The sequence below is a fragment of the Rhinopithecus roxellana genome, chromosome 4 (genome assembly GCF_007565055.1).
Source record: "Rhinopithecus roxellana isolate Shanxi Qingling chromosome 4, ASM756505v1, whole genome shotgun sequence".
Lineage (NCBI taxonomy): Eukaryota > Metazoa > Chordata > Mammalia > Primates > Cercopithecidae > Rhinopithecus > Rhinopithecus roxellana.
In genome coordinates, this window is record NC_044552.1 from 13,825,748 (window position 1) to 13,842,580 (window position 16,833).

Genomic DNA, 16,833 nt, shown 5'->3' on the forward strand with positions numbered 1-16,833 from the left:
CGATAAAGTGAATTAGTCCTCCACACTTCAGTGACTTGTGGATTTGCTGCCAGTTGGGAGCATTTCTGTCCTAGGAATATCAAAAACAGTGACCTTTTGGATGTCAATTTGTTTCTCCATCTGTCCCACAGTAAAGATGTGAGAAATTGGGCTGATACTATTGAGCTGTGTTTTACCTCCTTTTAGGTGTCGACATGCTGATTCCCATGTATTGAGCTGCTTTGGCAAATTTTTTTGTATGCTATCTCTCTTCACTAGAGTGAAAATAGCTCACAAGTGAAGGATGCATTAATAAACCTTAAGATTTGTGGCTCGTTTCCTGCCCCATTTTTAGTATATAGTTTCTTCTAATATTCCAGTTCTTTTCCCAACCCAAATAAAATTAACTATGTTTTTCTAGCTAAGTAATGATAATTCATTTACAATGCTACACACTGGAAAAAGAGTAATGTTATAGGAAAATGTGTTTCATTTTCTCAAATTTTGTCAGCTTTGTCATAAGGGAGTTGGACCAGTATAGCCTATATTAAGAACAATCTATGAAACAATCTTTTATACTTGTCAATAATCAAATTAGAGCTTGAAAGGGACAGATGTAGTCTTAATAACTTTCAGAATCATGTCACCTGTTTAAATTAAAGGGAACTTTAACCAAGTAGGTGGGTTGTTAACTCTAGGTATTGTTATAGATCCTGATTTTATGTAATGATTTTTGAGCCTTTTATTTTTGTGTGGGTCGATGGGAAGAATGGCTATTAGCCTATCTGCATATGGTCTATGTTTTCTGCATTTTATCCTTTCTTAACTTAAATCTAATATTTATATACAACATACAAGACATCAATTTTATTTTAATTTAAACTTTTAAAAAAATTTTTACTTCCCATTCAGGTTATTTCTTCTCTCTTGCTCAGAGACTGATGGCTTACTCTCTGAATCTGAACCTCTAGTTCTCTTGGTCTCAACCCTGGATGTGCACTTCCTTTCTTTGTCTGTCTGGTATTTAGGTTTCTAATATGGATCATTCTCTTGGCCACCACACTTCACGCCAAGCTCAAAGATAACCATCCCAGATTTTAACCCTTGAGCCCAGTGAGGCATTTCAGGTTCTAAAAGTCACCTGTACTGATCCATCTTGTCTTCCCCTTAATTATAATGGAAGCCTGAGATCATGTCTTGTCCCAACAACAAAGTCTACTCTAATCCAATGAAAATGTTGATAAAAACTTACTGGGAGCACAATCTGGTGACCTGAGAATAGGACCAGCTCACCGACAAGTCTTATTTAGCCAGACATGTATTTTAGAAAAATCTGAGTGTGTTCAGACAGAACAAGGACTCTCAGGTTTGCATACGTGTTCCTGACACTCAGGTGTCCTAAATCAAACTACATTAACATTACCTGTTTGTCCCTAAACGTATTTGACATTGTGACAGTGAAGACTGGCTGTGATCACCTAATTATTTTAGGTTACCCCATTCTGATTTTATTTTTTTAAGAAAATGCATCTTTCTATCATTTCTAAACTGAGATTTTCCAGAGGTCTTACTTCCAGTAAGATCTCTGCAGTATCCTGAGTGTATGAGCAGCTCTAACTCACTGAAGACTGTGACCATGATGAGCTACTATTTTAGACTCTAGTGAATATGCTTCTGGGTGGATTTAGGCAGTCCTATCGGGCATGAATGCTCCTTCCATCTTTTTAAAGGACAGTGCAAAATTTATTCCTTGATATTTGATTATTTTGGTGTTTTATTAGTTGTGATCAGGCTTGGTTACAAGTGATTAAAAAACAAGAATAACAGTGCTTTTTAAAAACTGATCAAATGTTTATTTAACTCTCACTTAAGAGACTGAGGAAGTGATCCAGGGCTGGAATGAGCTCAGGTTCCTTCTAATTGGCTGCATCATACACCATCCTTAAGGCTTTCCCAGTGTGATGCACATGGCTGCTTTAGCTCCAGCCATCATGTTCATGTTCCAGCTAGCAGAAAGGAAAATAAGTCAAGAAAGGGCACATCTCCACCTTTTAAGGACTCACGCCAGAAATTTCACACACACATATCTCCTTTTATACCCCTTGTTTACAGTTCAGTCATCTGGCTGTAACCAGATATAAGAAAAGTTGGAAAGTAAGACTCTTCTTGCAGACAAGTGCATAGCTAAATACTGCAGGTTCAAATACTATAGAGGAAGAAGAAAATGAATATCGAGGAGCAGCTAACAATCTCTAATTTCAATATACAAAACAGAATCATTATTTCAATAACTTAATTTTTCATTGTTTACACAACCGTCACAAAGATATTTGTTTTCTGCCCAGAAAAAATAAATGCATATGCTCGAACACACCCAACATGTCTGAATTCAAAGGTGAAAAAGCCCTAGCTCCCAGATGTATTATTTACTTTAATAATATCTATGATTATTATAAATGAAAAAATCTCTGCTATGGATTTTTTAAATGCTAAAATATTTTACATTGAGTGCCTATGACCATTTTAGTATACTGGAATAATCTAATATATGATGGATTTCTATGTTAAATTTTTTCCATGAGAAATGACTATAAGTGCAACAAATAAGCAATTCTGAAAAAAAAAATGAGAAAGGATGGCCCAACACGTGAACTTCTCATGAGGAATTAATTAGGTGCTATGGCTCACTAGACCTCCTGGGAGCCACCCCAAGAGAAGTTTCAGAGAGCAAAAGAAATAGGATAAATAAACAGTGGTGAGCCACCTGCAGAATTAGGGAGGTGGCTAAAAGGTTATGTGCCGTCAAAGAGCTGGTCAAGAAGCCTGAAGGAAGGCCATCTCTGATGGAAGATAGAAGTTGACTGTGGCCAAAGCAGCTGCCCACAGAGGGTGAGAACAGAGAGTCGTCCTGCAAAGCTTCAATGTGGTGTCTAGGGAGCATTGATATGGAGCCTTTTTAAGCACTTGCTGGAAAAAGAGGTGACCCCACTCAGCTGTTTGGGGCCACGAGCCTTTAGGATGTTAGCTTTGGCAGCAAAGACCCCATCTGCAGAGTTTCCATTTCTAGACACTAGCAAAGGGTCCAGTGCCTGCATCTGCCTTCATCCAAGGGGATCCTGCAGGGCTCCCTCTACCTTGGGACTTGGAAGCTTCTGCAGAGAGCATTCAATTGTCCTTCCATATGAGGTCAAGGAGAGAACTGTGAGCCCTGGTCCTTGATGTCTCCCACACAGCTTTGGTATCTCCATGCAAGCGATAGCTGTCACCCTGTGAACAGCGATGGAGCCTGAAGAGTGGGCTTCACTCAGGAGCAACTGAACCAATATCTGCTCCTCCAGGAGAAGTTCCTCATTGTCAATCTGAGGGATGAGAGAATAAGTAGAACATAGAAGGGCTCCTGAGTGCTCATAAAGTAAGGAGGGACCTCTCAAAAGCCATTGGTGAAGTGGAATGAGGCTACAAGCCCATATTCTCAAAAAATGAAGAGGAAACAATATGAAAAGATAGATGACATCAGGGCAAACCCCAAAAATCCAGAAACAAGAGGGTGAATGTACAAACATCAACGGCCAGACCATGTATACAAACAGAACTACAACCCACAGCCTGCAGCAACCTGCCCTGGAGACTATGTCACCCCTACATAGCCAGCCAGGAAGCTAGCGTGCTACTTATAAGTCAGACTTGTAGAAAGTAGGTTCTTACCTCTCATAACAACTCAGGAAGCCAAGCAATAACTTCTACAACAATTGTCAAAAATGGCCAGGACTCCATCGATAAATTATAGCTTTTTAAATTTGTGTCCATCCTTCCAATATAGGACCAACTGGAGAAAGCAAAATATACCCCCTAACCAATAAATGGGATTCCCATTCCTAGTGAGCCACCTCCAGCTTCCTCATGCCAACAGCCTCCAATCAGCACACACTGGAACCTTCCCTTTCCACCAGTCTAAAACTTTCCCACTCCTCTGCCTGCCTTTGGATTTCTGCCAGAATGTTAGTGATGGTGACTAACTGTCTTGCAAGCTCTGAATAAGTAGAGTTTTCTGGTTCTCATTTGGTTGGTCTTCATTTATTTCTGCAGAAACTATGAATCAGCTCTCAGTGCAAACATATCATCATTTGTTACCATATTCTCTTGTCCCAGGAAGCCTTCCTCTCTCTTCCCTACCTATCCACATCATACCCTTTCTTCCAAACCCCACTGCCTCCAAAACCCTACCCTGATAGTGGCGACTAATCAGTGGCACTTTTGGTCCACAGTGGTTGGTGATTCCTATCACCTCCTGAAGGCCACTGGCATTCTATATCTCTGGAGTGCATTTTGGGGCTTGAATTATTTGTGTTACTGGTTGTCTTAGTGTCTAATTCAGATGGGTTTCAATGTCCTCCCACAAAACCCTGAGCATTTGCTACGGTGTCTCTCTCAGCAGTGTTACTCAAAGGGGGTCCACCAAGGCAATGTCAGCATTGCCTTGGGATGTTTCAGAAATGCTTATTAATTGGACCCTGCTCCCAACCTAGCTAATCAGAAAGCCCCAGAGGATTGTGGTACACATTGGGTTTTTTTTTTCTTTTCTTTTTTTTCTTTTTTTTTTTGAGAGGCACTGCCCCACAGTCTCTAGCATGAATCAGTTCATAGGTCCTAGGAGGTATTCAATGAATACTCACAGAACAGAATCAATTACTTCCTTTAAATGAACCAAAGCTTCAAATAGAAGCACTGCCTTTTGTTTTCAAGGACTGAACACATGAAACTGAATGGAATTTTTCTGGCCTGAGAACAAAAGTAAAAAACATATTGAAACACAGCTCCTCCCAACACATTCAGCCATCACACACTTAGACACTTCAAAGAATAGAGATTTTTATGGCCTGCGAAGAGCGAGTTAAGTACTAGCAAATTCTCAGACTAACAATAGTGCCGAAGAAGCTGCCTACTAGATGGTAGTTTTGTTTAAAAAAAAAAAAAAAAAAAAAGGAAGCTAATGACCATGGAGAGGGCTGGTTCCTAACCAGGAGCTGCATCAAAAGTCAGACACTCAGGTGCATGAAGAAGTCTCAGGTACCTGGGAGGGAAAGGAGTGCAACGCAGTCAGGAGATGGAGTAGTGCCAAGTATCAAGGCAAAACTGCCTACAACAAAGTCTTTTTCTTTCCCCCCAAATGTGGCTACATATGCAAAACCTGGGCTCTGTTAACAGTTGAAACCAATTGGAGAAGTGAAGAATGTAACATTATGTTGAGGGGGAATCTTGCATGCAGTTTGTGCAGGGTGTGTAGCTATAATCACTACTGAAAGAAAATTAGCTGTCCTAGTCAGATCCTGGATACTTCTAATAGCTTTGGTTTAAGGAAGTAAGGCCAGATGACTGGGCTTTTTTCTTATTATTATTTTTCAGAGAACACACGAAGTTGGCAAGAGAAAGGACATCTGAAATTCATGAAAATGATTGCAGCACTGGCCTTGCATGTAGACCCCTGGCAACCAGCAACTCTGCAAACACTGCCACTTTCCCATCACTATGTTTTCTAAGTTGAATATGGGACTCTCCAGTAATGGGGGCTGCAAAGAGGGTTTGGGGACAGACAGTGAGTCACTTGCTGGCTTTGCTACAGCATCCAGAGACGATCTGAAACAAAGTCCAGGCTGCTGCTGCTGCTGAGTGGAAGGAAAGACAGCCTTTGGGGTCAACAGGCCCCTTATCATACACTGCTAAATAAGCGTGTTTCATACAAACAACAGGCTTCATTTCAAACAGGACTTACCTCCGCTGCACAGACTCCGTATACTTCTTAAGAATCAAACTTACACTGGAAGATAAAGTCTGAGGTTTGAGATTGGCAGTGTTGTGTATGCTGTTTCACTGGTGTGAAATACTGATAATAAATCCAAAGAAAAACAAGTATATTTAGTCCAAGAATACCTTCATCTCCCTTCTACAAACAAAACATGATTAAAATCCCATACAAAGAGGTGAGCCTGCCTGTAGATAGGAAGGCTGGTAAATACATTAACGCCACCTTAAAATCTGAGTCTTATCATGCCTTGGCAATTATACCACACAGTATAGAATGAAGAACTAAAAGCCAATTATGGGTCCCTGGGCCATAAATTTCATAAAAAAATAATGCCGAGTGAAATAGAAAGCATCTGAACTACAGCTGGCAAACATGTGCATGTCTTTGATCGCCAAGGCCAGCAACAAAGAGCATTTTTGGTTATTGTTTGTTCGACTGGGACTTTCTTCTGTCATATTTCCTGCCTTTGCTGAAAGGCATTTTGAGACCAGAGAAGAAGTGGTGGGAAGTGAGGGTTGAAATAAAGATGGTAGTTGGCTGTTGTATTTAGAATAAATGGGCAGTTCTAACCCGCTATGGGTAACCACCCTGGTCCAGAGAACTTGAGTAAGGGTCCACAGGGCAGAAACCCTGGGAGGCACTCGTGAGGTAGAAGAACCAAGGGGTGAGGTGTCCAGGAGGGATGTTCAATGTTGCTCTTCTCTTCACCCAGAAGTTTAGGGGCTGTCTGTAAGTCTTTTAGGGGAAAGGACCTCTCTCTTTCTCCCCACTGAATTCCTTACAGCACCTAACAGAGTCCTTGACCCATATGAGGGTCCAATAAAAACTATTCTGTTGACCGCCCAGGGTGGTAGAGTCACCCCACCTGCAGGGGTGGTCTCCAATAGGTACCAGCTAGCTGCCACATTCTAATGTCCCCATCCACTGAACCAGAAGACCTGGGCCTAGGTCACTGCTCAGAGACATGACATCCAGTCATGTCTTCCAGGAGCACCATGGGCCCAGCTCTAAGAGAGATCTTGGAATGTGTAGATTTGAAGGGAAATTTTGAGTATGAGAAAGATAGGAGGTTGGTGAAGGTGTACTTTAGCCAAGACAATGGACTTGGTTTTAAAAATGTCAGTTTGAGTCTGAAACCTGTAATGTACCAGCTGTGTGATGATGAGTAAGCCCCTTGGCCTCTCCAAGCCTCAGTTCCCTTGTATGAATAAAGCATTTTAGGGAGCATAAATCATTCTTTACACTTGCAGTTATTTAGTGCTCCCTTTTATGTGGCTCTCAGCCTCAGAAGCCAAAGTTTAAGTGAGTGGCTGACTGTTTAAGATAAAGGCAAAACAAAAAACAGTGGTGCATATATAATTTACTAAAAACCTTTACTTCCTTTTTTTGGTCAGCAACCATATTGCTTTCACTGACATAAGAGATTCCACTGACTTTAATTCGTTAATTAACTTGTATTTTTGTACGTATATTATATGCCAGATTAGGTCCATAAGGAACATGTTTGTTATAGGAGCAAAACACAGAATATTTTGAAGTCTGTTAAATCATGAAAACAGACTTGCTGACAAAATTCCAAAATACTAGCTTTTAATATAGTTTGCCCTTCATGACTGCAGACCTTAAAGATAGATATAATTTCTTATTCATCACAAAGTCTGCCAATAGTAGATAGATAAATATTACCATATTAATTATACTACTGTATATTATAGCATATTCAGTATTAGTGCTGTATTACTATTATAAACAGTAGTAATAAATAATAAATATTTATTAATCTAATAAGTAATAAATATTTATTAGAGTAATGTGTCTCCATTATCTCTTGCTGTGTAACACACTATCCCAAATCTTAGTGGATTAAAATAACAGCCACTTCGTTTTATTGCTCACAATTTTATGATTTTGGCAGGGCTCAGCAGGGCAGTTTCTCTCTGCTCCATGCACCATCAACTGCAGCTCCTTGACTGGGGCCAGAGGATTCACTTGCCAGGTGACACACTCGCATCCTCACTCATGCTGCAGGTTGGCAGAGATGGCTGACACCTGGGCTCTGGTAGGATTATGAGGCAGCTGGACTCCTCTCCCTCCCTGTACACTCTCATGTCCCCACTGCTCCATGTGGTCTCTCAGTATGGTTTCTCCATGTTAGCTGGACTCCAGGAATGTAGCTAGACTTCTTAATGTTGGTTAAGGGTTCTAAAAGCATGAAAAGGCAGCTGTTAGGACATCATATAGCTTAGGTGGAGAACTGGCATAGGGCCACTTCCACTGCACTCTGTTGGTTGAAGCCAGATTCACTGTGGAAGGGGACTACACATGGGTGGGAATACGGGGAGGCATGGATGGTTGACCCATCCTTGGAAACTAGCTAATCTCAAATGAGTAAATGAACACAATCATTAAAGGACCCTTCAGGTTTGAGGGAGAATGTTTAAGAAAGTACTACATAAAGCCATACCTAGCTATAATATGTATGTGTACATATATATATACATATATATATTTAACAGTAACCCAGGAGATTGCATACAAGGTGAAAATATAGTAGAGAAATGACATAGGCCATATCCAATTCCATAAAACACAATACCACATCATATCCCACAGTTAAGCTTGTAAAACATTATCGGTTCTCTTTCCCAGAACAAATGTCTTCATGGGCTTTATGATCATGAAATCAGATGGAACAATCAGAAGGAGTTTGAATAATCAGGCACAATGGACTATATTAAGTCATGGCTGTTAGAAGACTTCTTTTTGGGTTTTTGAAGACTTCTAGATCATTATCACTCACAGAAGCCAGCAGGAGAATCTTGGACCACTAAAAGCCCCTAGTAAAATTTCTTATATTCTTGGGCATCTGTACTGTCTTTTTCAGAACATAGGCATAAGGAACTCTTCTGAGTAAGTTACACTGTCGATATTTATTAATACACAAACGCACACACACATGTATATATAAACAACTTTTGTTTAAGTTAAAACTGCATTGTGGGAAATATTTTCAGTGAATCATGATACATGTCCATATGATAGAGTTAGTATTTCTGATGCTATTTTAACCACTTATAGTTATCATTGTGAGAGGAGAAATTCACTAATAAGAAACACTTTCACAGGAAGGGCTCTGGCACAGTTATCTGAAACTTCACTGCAGAAATTGCTGAGGGAGCATCAAAGAAAGGAGAACTTGCCCCTTTCTTTGGCTGTTGTAGCACCCACATGTGATTATGCAATGGCCTTTGGCTTGCCTTAGAAATTCATAGATCATTATCCAGAAGTTGTGCTGTTAGGAAGACTCTGGTTGACATGATGTCCCTTCCATTTCTGGCCTGGTGTTAGTGCTTCACCTCATCAGCAAGAAGGTGCAGTTGTGCGACTACAACAGAGGGCAGCAGCACTCTTGGGCAAGAGTCTGCCACAGACAAGGGCACCCTGCTGGCCCATATCCACAGACCTCACTAGAAGAGTTTGGTGAGGCCGGCACGGTGGCTCACGCCTGTAATCCCAGCACTTTGGGAGGCCAAGACGAGCGGATCATGAGGTCAGGAGATCGAGACCATCCTGGCTAACACAGTGAAACCCCGTCTCTACTAAAAACTACAAAAAACTCTCCGGGCATGGTGGTGGGCGCCTGTAGTCCCAGCTACTCGGGAGGCTGAGGCAGGAGAATGGCGTAAACCCAGGAGGCGGAGCTTGCAGTGAGCTGAGATCCGGCCACTGCACTCCAGCCTGGGCGACAGAGCGAGACTCCGTCTCAAAAAAAAAAAAAAAAAAAAAAAAAAGATTATAAGTTTTATGTGTATTTTACCACAATTAAAAATAATTTTTTTAAAAGACAAAGATATTCACTCTAAGTAAGTGGGTGCATTTGTTAAATCTTTCTTTCCTAAGGTGAGAACAGCTTTCTTCTATTTGCCTGCTATGAGGTGAGGCAGCCCCCAGCGATCCACCACTGCTCCCCATGAAGATAGAGTACAGATGATTGTAGAAGGAAAAGAGGCTGTCAGAGGCATGGTCCTCTCTTAGATCCCATGCCCTATTGTGGTGGCAACTGCGGTTATGCTTTATATTTTCCTTTTAAAATGTCATTGTCAGACTTCGTGAAAATTTTCATGAGGCTTCGAAAAATATGTGAATGGATACAGAGGGCCCCTTGCCTTCTCCCACTGCTCACTACTGTGGCTAGAACATGACTACAAACTGCCCACCCAGCCTCCCTTTCATCCTCTCCCCCAGTACACCTCCATCTGGAGTGGAAAGTTTTCTCCAGCTCCTACAGGATCAAGGGCAGTGGAGGAGAAAGACTCTCCCAAGAGATGAACTTGGTTCATTCATGTCAGAGGGTCTGGCATCTTTGTACAAGGCCAGTTGTTATTTATATCTACTCACCTCCCTCTGGAATTACATCTACAACCAACAAAATCCAGGTCTTGTTCAGCTGGAAAAAACCAGCAGCGTCCAGACATGACTGGGTTTTCTGTTTGTTTGTTTGAGATGTGAAGTTTTGCATGTAAATCAAATAGAGTTTGCCAGAAAATTCATTGCCTGAGCAAATACGGTCTGCTCCTTGGGTATTGCCAGGTAGGAGAAAGATGGTTTGTCTGGAGAGACTGCAGAGAAAAGTGTCAATACCATAGAAATGAAAACTCAAAATTAAAGGATCAAGGTGAGGGGATCCAGAATCCCTCCTCCTATGTATTTTCTGTTTATTCACAACTCCCAAAGTTTGCTACATATTTCTGACAGACGCCAGGATCCCAAAGTGATGTGTTTAGGCATTCTTACCCTGCTTCTTGGGGAGGCAATGGGGTGACCCCTTCAGCTGCAGAAGAGTGAGAAGGTATGCTCAGGCCCGTGTAGCCAGAGGGAGTGCACGTCTCCTTGGAGGTCTCATGCTGAGCTGGTCAGGCCAAGAAAGTAGGGGCAGAACTGGATTCGCCTTGTGATGTTCCCACTGGAGTCTCCTCATGCTCCAGGCCTATTGACATCTCATGTGAGGGACTGACCATGCCATGACAAAAGAGCACAGTGTGTTGTGGCAGTCCTGGAACTGTTTGCCCAGAGAGGCTTTCCTCACCCTTTCCCTGTATGGGTGCAGAAAAGAGTTAACATAGCAAACTTGAAACTGGCTTAGAAAGCCGTACTTGCAAGCTTGGCTTTGTCTGGCATCTGGGAACTTGGACTTCAGGAGTCTTCCCACTGTTCCCTGACAGACAAGTGGGGCTGGCTAGGCCTAAAATGTACAAAAAGTGTGGCTCACGCTGAACACCTGCTTCCTTCAAGGAGTCTGGAAAATGAATATGAGCTAGGCAGAGGGTACCTATGTGACCAGCCCCCCATAAACACCCTGAGCCTCTGGTGAGCATCCCTGGCAGATGACATTACATGAGTGTTGTCACAACTCATTGCCAGGGTTGGTAGGCACAGCCCCTGTGCCCTGATTAGGACCTTTGGAAGCTTCTGCCTGATTTCCTCTGGACTTTGCCCAAGTGCCTTTTCTCTGCTAATTTAGATTTGTATCTTTTCGTCATGATTTACCGTGTAGTACATATAATATATGTACATTTGTATCTGATTGTGGGCATGTGGGTGGCCGAGTCTGGTGAGTCCTCCTAGTGAATCATAGAACCTGGGAATAGCCTTGGGGCCCCCAACACAGGAGTGGTGGGGCTAAATTTGCAGGCGGTGTTTTCCAGAGTGCTTTGTCAACTGATTCTAGTGGAGTTCAGCAAAATGGCAGACAAGGGAGGGAGAGGGAGCGGGAAGAAAGGGACAAGCTAGGATAGTTCTTCCCTCCCTCTTGACCCAGACAGTGTTTCTTGTAATGACTGCATCTAAAGCTCCCACCAGACACGACCACACAGTTCCAGTGCCTGACCTACCCTCAGTCCTCCCGCTATGATGACACTAACTCCTCTCTGCTGTTGCTAATTGTGGAGTTGACTCACCTTCTCCTGTTTGGTTTCTTGTCTCTTCTCTCACCTGTGTAACCAGTCCTCTACCTTAAATCCCTTCTTTTAGAAAGACCTAAAGTGGTTTTCGTTTTCCTGGATGAACCTCATCTGTTACATTCCTTAAATATTTATGTGGGTCCACCTCCATGCCAGGCAAGGGGCATTCAGAAATAGAAGACATCCTCCCATCCTGAAGGACCTCAGAGACTATGCACCTGTGGAAGTTGCATCCCTGGCACAGTTCAAGATTCGCTGTGTAACCGGAATCCTTTGTTCTGATGTCTCAGCCATATAACCACGAGAAAATGCCCTGTAAAATGAATGGGCTTCAACCACATTCTAGGGCTTGGTGCCTTGGACACATTTTTATCGACGTTGTTAAGCACAAGGAAAGCCACTGCGTTTATGATGCTTATGAGGTTAGTGGTTTGGGAGAGTCAGAAAGCCAACCACTGTGTGTGTATGTTCACACAGCCAATTATTAGTCTAAGGCCAAAACTGACACCGTGGAGGTGGTTGTGAGGGTGACAATCCTGTTCTGAATGCACAACCCAACTCCAAGTCCTGGGGGCACCTGGTATCTGCGCAACCTCATCTGAAGGGTACCAGGGTGGCTGCTCATCCTCAAACCCCACATGGGTGAGGGTATCTCAGAATCCTGGACACTCAGATTTGATGTTTGCCAGGAGAACTACCAGAATATGATAGTTAGGGATTGGGGGGCTGGTTAAAAAAATACTGAGGAGACCTGAAATTGTATGAATGCTGAGGGGAAGCAGTGCTAGACATCTTTAGGGCCTTTCTGTAGCACTCAGCAAGGAATGTGGCAAAGATGGACTTTGGATAGTTAAGTGGTCAGCAGCCTCTCTCCAGGGAACTCTGGCTGGAGTCCCTACCTTTTTGTGGTCTAGTGCGGGTACAGCCAAGGAAACAGAACATGATCATGCAGTGTGAGGAGCACTACAACAAGGTAAACTCCTTACAAGACATCTGGGGAGTCAGTGGACGGAGGCCAGGCAGGGAAGAAAGGTGGTAGAGGAAGATGGTAGGGAAGAAAGATGGAAGCCAAATGGCAGAAGCTTAGTGATGAAGAGGAAGAGAGGAGAAACAACAGTGGAAGGTGGGGAGGGGAGACTGGTGTTGGGAGAAGGTTTTTTAAAATACTGGAAACCTTACATTGTATGAATGCTGAGGGAAAGAAGAGTGCTAGAGGCAGGGTCCAGCTTGTATAGGGTCTGGTCAGTTTAAACCCTCAATTTATCCAAAAAGCAAAGAGAAGTAACCATATAAGGGCTTTGAGCAAATAATTTGATTTTGGATTTGAGCCCCGAAATGTTCATTCTGACTGCACTGTAGAGAATGGGCTGGAAAGGGGTTCATGGGTAGCTTCAAGGGCTATTTAAGAGGTAGGATAGAAAATATTTGCTCAGGGATCGAATTTGATGATTGAGGAAGAGAAACAAGGAAGCCTCAAGAATGATGCCCACATGTCTGGCATACCACCTGCGTGTAAGGTGATGGTATTCACTGAGGTAGGGAACTCCTGAGATGCACCAGGTTTTCAGGGAAACTGATACATCTCATGTTAGACATGATGAGCGTGTGTTGTCACTGGAATGTGACAAGCGAGGATAGCCAGTAGGCACTTCGATAAGGGAATCTGCAGTTCTGGAAAAGATCCCAACGAAAGACCCAGATTTGGGAGGTGTCGGGGTATAGATGGAACTTTAAAACAAAGGGAGTGACTGAGACAATCAAGGAATATTGTGCTGCACTGGAGGAAACCGCAGTGTTCAATGTCAAGGAAGTCTAGGAAAAATGCCTTCAAAGAGAGAGTTCAACGCTTCCAAAAGGTCAGGTAAATAAGAACTGAATCCTGTCTTTTGGCCTAAGCACAGGCCTTGGAGATCTCCAGGTTCAGTAGAATGATGAGGTGGAAGCCAGATGGCAGAAACTTAGTGATGAAGCGGAGGAGAGGAGGAGTAACAGCAGGAGGGGGGACATAGGTCGGGGGAGGTGTTTTAATAAATATTGAAGAGACCTGAAATTGCATGAATGCTAAGAAGACGCAGTGTTAGCAAGCAGGAGCTTGAAGCTACAAGAGGAAGAGTGGATAAGAGACACAGCAAAGCCCTGGAGAACAAGGCAACATAGAAGCCTGGTCTGGAGATGCAGCGGGGAGGAGGGACCTTCCCAGCTTTAGTAACAGGAAGAAAGAGGAAAAGATAGATAAGGTTGCAGGTGAGTTCATAGATCTGGTAGCAGAAAATTGAGAGAATTTCTAACCAATGGCATCTTTTTTTTTTTTTTCTTCTCTATAACATCAGGAGATTGAGTGGCAGGGTCAGAAATTTGAAGACAGTGAAGAGGGTTAGAAATAGTCATGTTTGACTGGGTGCAGCAGCTCATGCCTGTAATCCCAGCACTTTGGGAAGCCAAGGAGGGTGGATCACCTGAGGTCAGAAGTTCAAGACCAGCCTGGTCAACATGGTTAAGCCCCACCTCTACTAAAAATACAAAAGTTAGCCTGGCATGGTAGTGTGCACCTGTGGTTCCAGCTACTTGGGAGGCTGAGGCAGGAGAATCACTTGAACCTGGGAGGTGGAAGTTGCACTCCAGCCTTTGCAACAGAGCAAGACTCCATCTGAAAGATGAAAGAAAGGAAGGAAGAAAGGAAGGAAGAAAGGAAGAAAGAAGGAAGGAAGAAAGGAAGGAAGGAAGAAAGGAAGGAAAGAAAGAAAAAGAAAGAAAGAAAGAAAGAAAGAGAAAGAAAGAAAGAAAGCAAGAAGGAAAGAAAGAAAGAAAGAAAGAAAGAAAGAAAGAAAGAAAGAAAGAAAGAAAGAAAGAAAGAAAGAAAGAAAGAAAGAAAGAAAGAAAAAGAAAGAAAGAAAGAAAGAAAGAAAGAAAGAAAGAAAGAAAGAAAGAAAGAAAGAAAGAAAGAAAGAAAGAAAGAAAGAAAAGAGAAAGGAAGGGAAGGGAAGGGAAAGGAAAGGAAAGCAAAGGAAAGGAAGGGAAAGGAAAAGGAAAAGGAAAGGAAAGGAAAGGGAAAGGGAGGGGAAGGAAAGGAAAGGAAAGGAAAATTTTAGGAGGAAAATTCTCTTTTCTTTCTCTCTAATTTTTGAACATGCACTAAAATGATTTTCAGAGAAAACAAAGTGTGATTTTCTAATATGCATGGCACTATTAAAGATGTTTACTCATGTTCCTTGGGGCTAGGCATCCCATTCCTGCAGGAAGTCTTGTGGTTAGGCGGTGGCTGTGGCTCTGGGATGATTCAGGAATGCAGACCATGCCTTATTTGCAGAGGAGGGACACGTTGCTCTCACTGGATGCATGGTCACAACTGTCTGGGTGACCTGTCTGTGGGAGGGCAGACCCCTCCTGCCAAGCCACAGTAGCAGCGGAGCTGCAGGCAAAAGCATTCCTTTGTAAAGGAGACCCTCCCAGACCCTCTGACCAAAAAGGATGGGTGGGAACTTCCTGGCACTGCAGGGTCCCTTGCCTGGTACTCCCAGTAACGGGGGGGTTGGGGGGGCAGAACTAGGGGTGGGGATGGGGAGGAGAAGCAGGAATGAGAAATTGGGAGTCAGAGGGGTAAGTGGGAGAGAAGGAGGCACCTGCCGGGATAACAAGCCAGGATGAAGTAAATAGAAAATCCTCAGAGCTCCCTTGCTGGGCTCCAGCTGTGGAGAAGGGGGAGGAGAAAACCCTGTGGGACAGGGGAGGAGGGTGAGGGCTCCTCTTGGGAAGTTATTTAAGAGCCAACTGTCTAGTCTTTCCGGAGTCCGTTTGAGGAAGTCCCCGAGGCGCACAGAGCAAGCCCACGCGAGGGCACCTCTGGAGGGGAGTGCCTGCAGGTAAGCTGCCGTCCCTGCACCCTAAGAGCCAGGGGCCCGCTGCGTCCGCCTCCTGCACCTCGGTTTCCTGGGTGAACCCGCAAGCGGCTTGCTCTGGGCCCTGTGGCGCCGGTCACAGGCAGTCCCACTTGCCCAATCCTCGCTTCCCGACCCCAGCTCCGCACCTGCCCAGCCCAGCTTCTGAGCGAGACTTCTCTCAGGCTCTCCACGGAGCTCTCCTGAAGCCGTTGCTTGCTTGAAAGGCCACCAAATGGGGATGGGGGAGTCGGGGGTGCTTCCCCGAGGGACAAGCCCCCTTTCCTCAGGGGAGCAGATTATGGAGCTGGAACACAAAAGGTGAGGGGAGTGGGACCAAGTGAGCACAGCCCGCCCGGCATCGCCTTCCTTCATCCCAATTTGGAGCTGCACTTCAGCCACTTCTCCTCCTTAGACACGCCCAGAAGCAAGGGCTCCTGCCCGCCGCACGCATTCACCCAGCCAGGCGTGCACCTGGGGCAACCCACTTCTTCCCCTTAGCAGTGTGTCTTCCAACACTGTTCTGCACCCCTAGCCATGCCACAGCCTACCTTTGGTATTTCCCACCAGAGGATGGCTCTCTCCAGCCTTCTCCCTATCATTAACCCTTTTTCTGTCTTCTCCCTCCCTTCCCCCCTCAGCTCACCAATGACTGTAAATATGTTTATCTATACTTACGGGTACCTATTCACACCTCATGCAGTCAAACACTCCTGTCTCCTTCTCAGACCAAACACCTTAGGCGTGGTTGTCTTTTCTCTAGCATGTTGTTAGTGTTCCACATGTCTCTGGAACCATCTCTCTACTCTGGTGGCCTCTACAATGGGGACTCTTCATCTCTTGGGGGTGTGCCTGGTTTTTGAAAATAGCCAAGTCGCCAGGAGTCATGACTGGGTAATCCAGGGGATCAAGGGGGAACCTTCATTGGGCCCAGAAACAAAGTCCCCCTTCATTTGGTCAGTTGGTCAACAAGTACTTACTGGTCACTGACCTTCAGGTGTGTGTTGTTTAAACTGGCTCAGTGCCTGCACAAGCTCCAAAGGAAGGGGAAGCAGGCTTGGGGCATGGGAAATGTTGGCAACCCTGACTTCCTAAGCCTATTGATAGCCCTGTTTAAAATTGCACGCCCAACCTCTCCACCTCCTTATCCTCCTCCATGTGGTTCTGTTTCCAAAGCAGTTCCTACCTCCTCAGACCCCTAACTGGGTTTACTTAT

General features: G+C 44.0%; 1 protein-coding gene and 1 long non-coding RNA gene across 4 annotated transcripts in view; one reads left to right on the forward strand and one right to left on the reverse strand.

Annotated features, from left to right (window-relative positions):
- Positions 1 to 1,811: 1,811 nt before the first annotated feature.
- LOC115896811 lies at positions 1,812 to 16,694 on the reverse strand. 2 transcript variants are annotated; one of them, XR_004056694.1, is made up of 8 exons: positions 16,609 to 16,694; positions 16,296 to 16,469; positions 15,767 to 15,924; positions 10,577 to 10,875; positions 10,181 to 10,401; positions 7,679 to 7,984; positions 5,750 to 5,860; positions 1,812 to 1,985 (listed from the first exon to the last, which is right to left on the reverse strand). It is a non-coding gene; the product is annotated as an uncharacterized LOC115896811 (long non-coding RNA). The 2 variants fall into 2 exon arrangements; XR_004056695.1 differs by lacking the exons at positions 5,750 to 5,860; positions 7,679 to 7,984; positions 10,181 to 10,401 and adding an exon at positions 3,114 to 3,338.
- F13A1 (coagulation factor XIII A chain) overlaps positions 15,533 to 16,833 on the forward strand; it is a 153,848-nt gene continuing 152,547 nt past the window's right edge. Inside the window, exon 1 of one of the 2 annotated variants that reach the window (XM_010371346.2) lies at positions 15,533 to 15,602. The gene's annotated coding sequence lies outside the window, so the exon portion shown is untranslated. Of the gene's footprint in view, positions 15,603 to 15,809; positions 15,939 to 16,833 lie in introns of those variants that run through there. The other variant, XM_030928163.1, reaches the window with a different exon arrangement.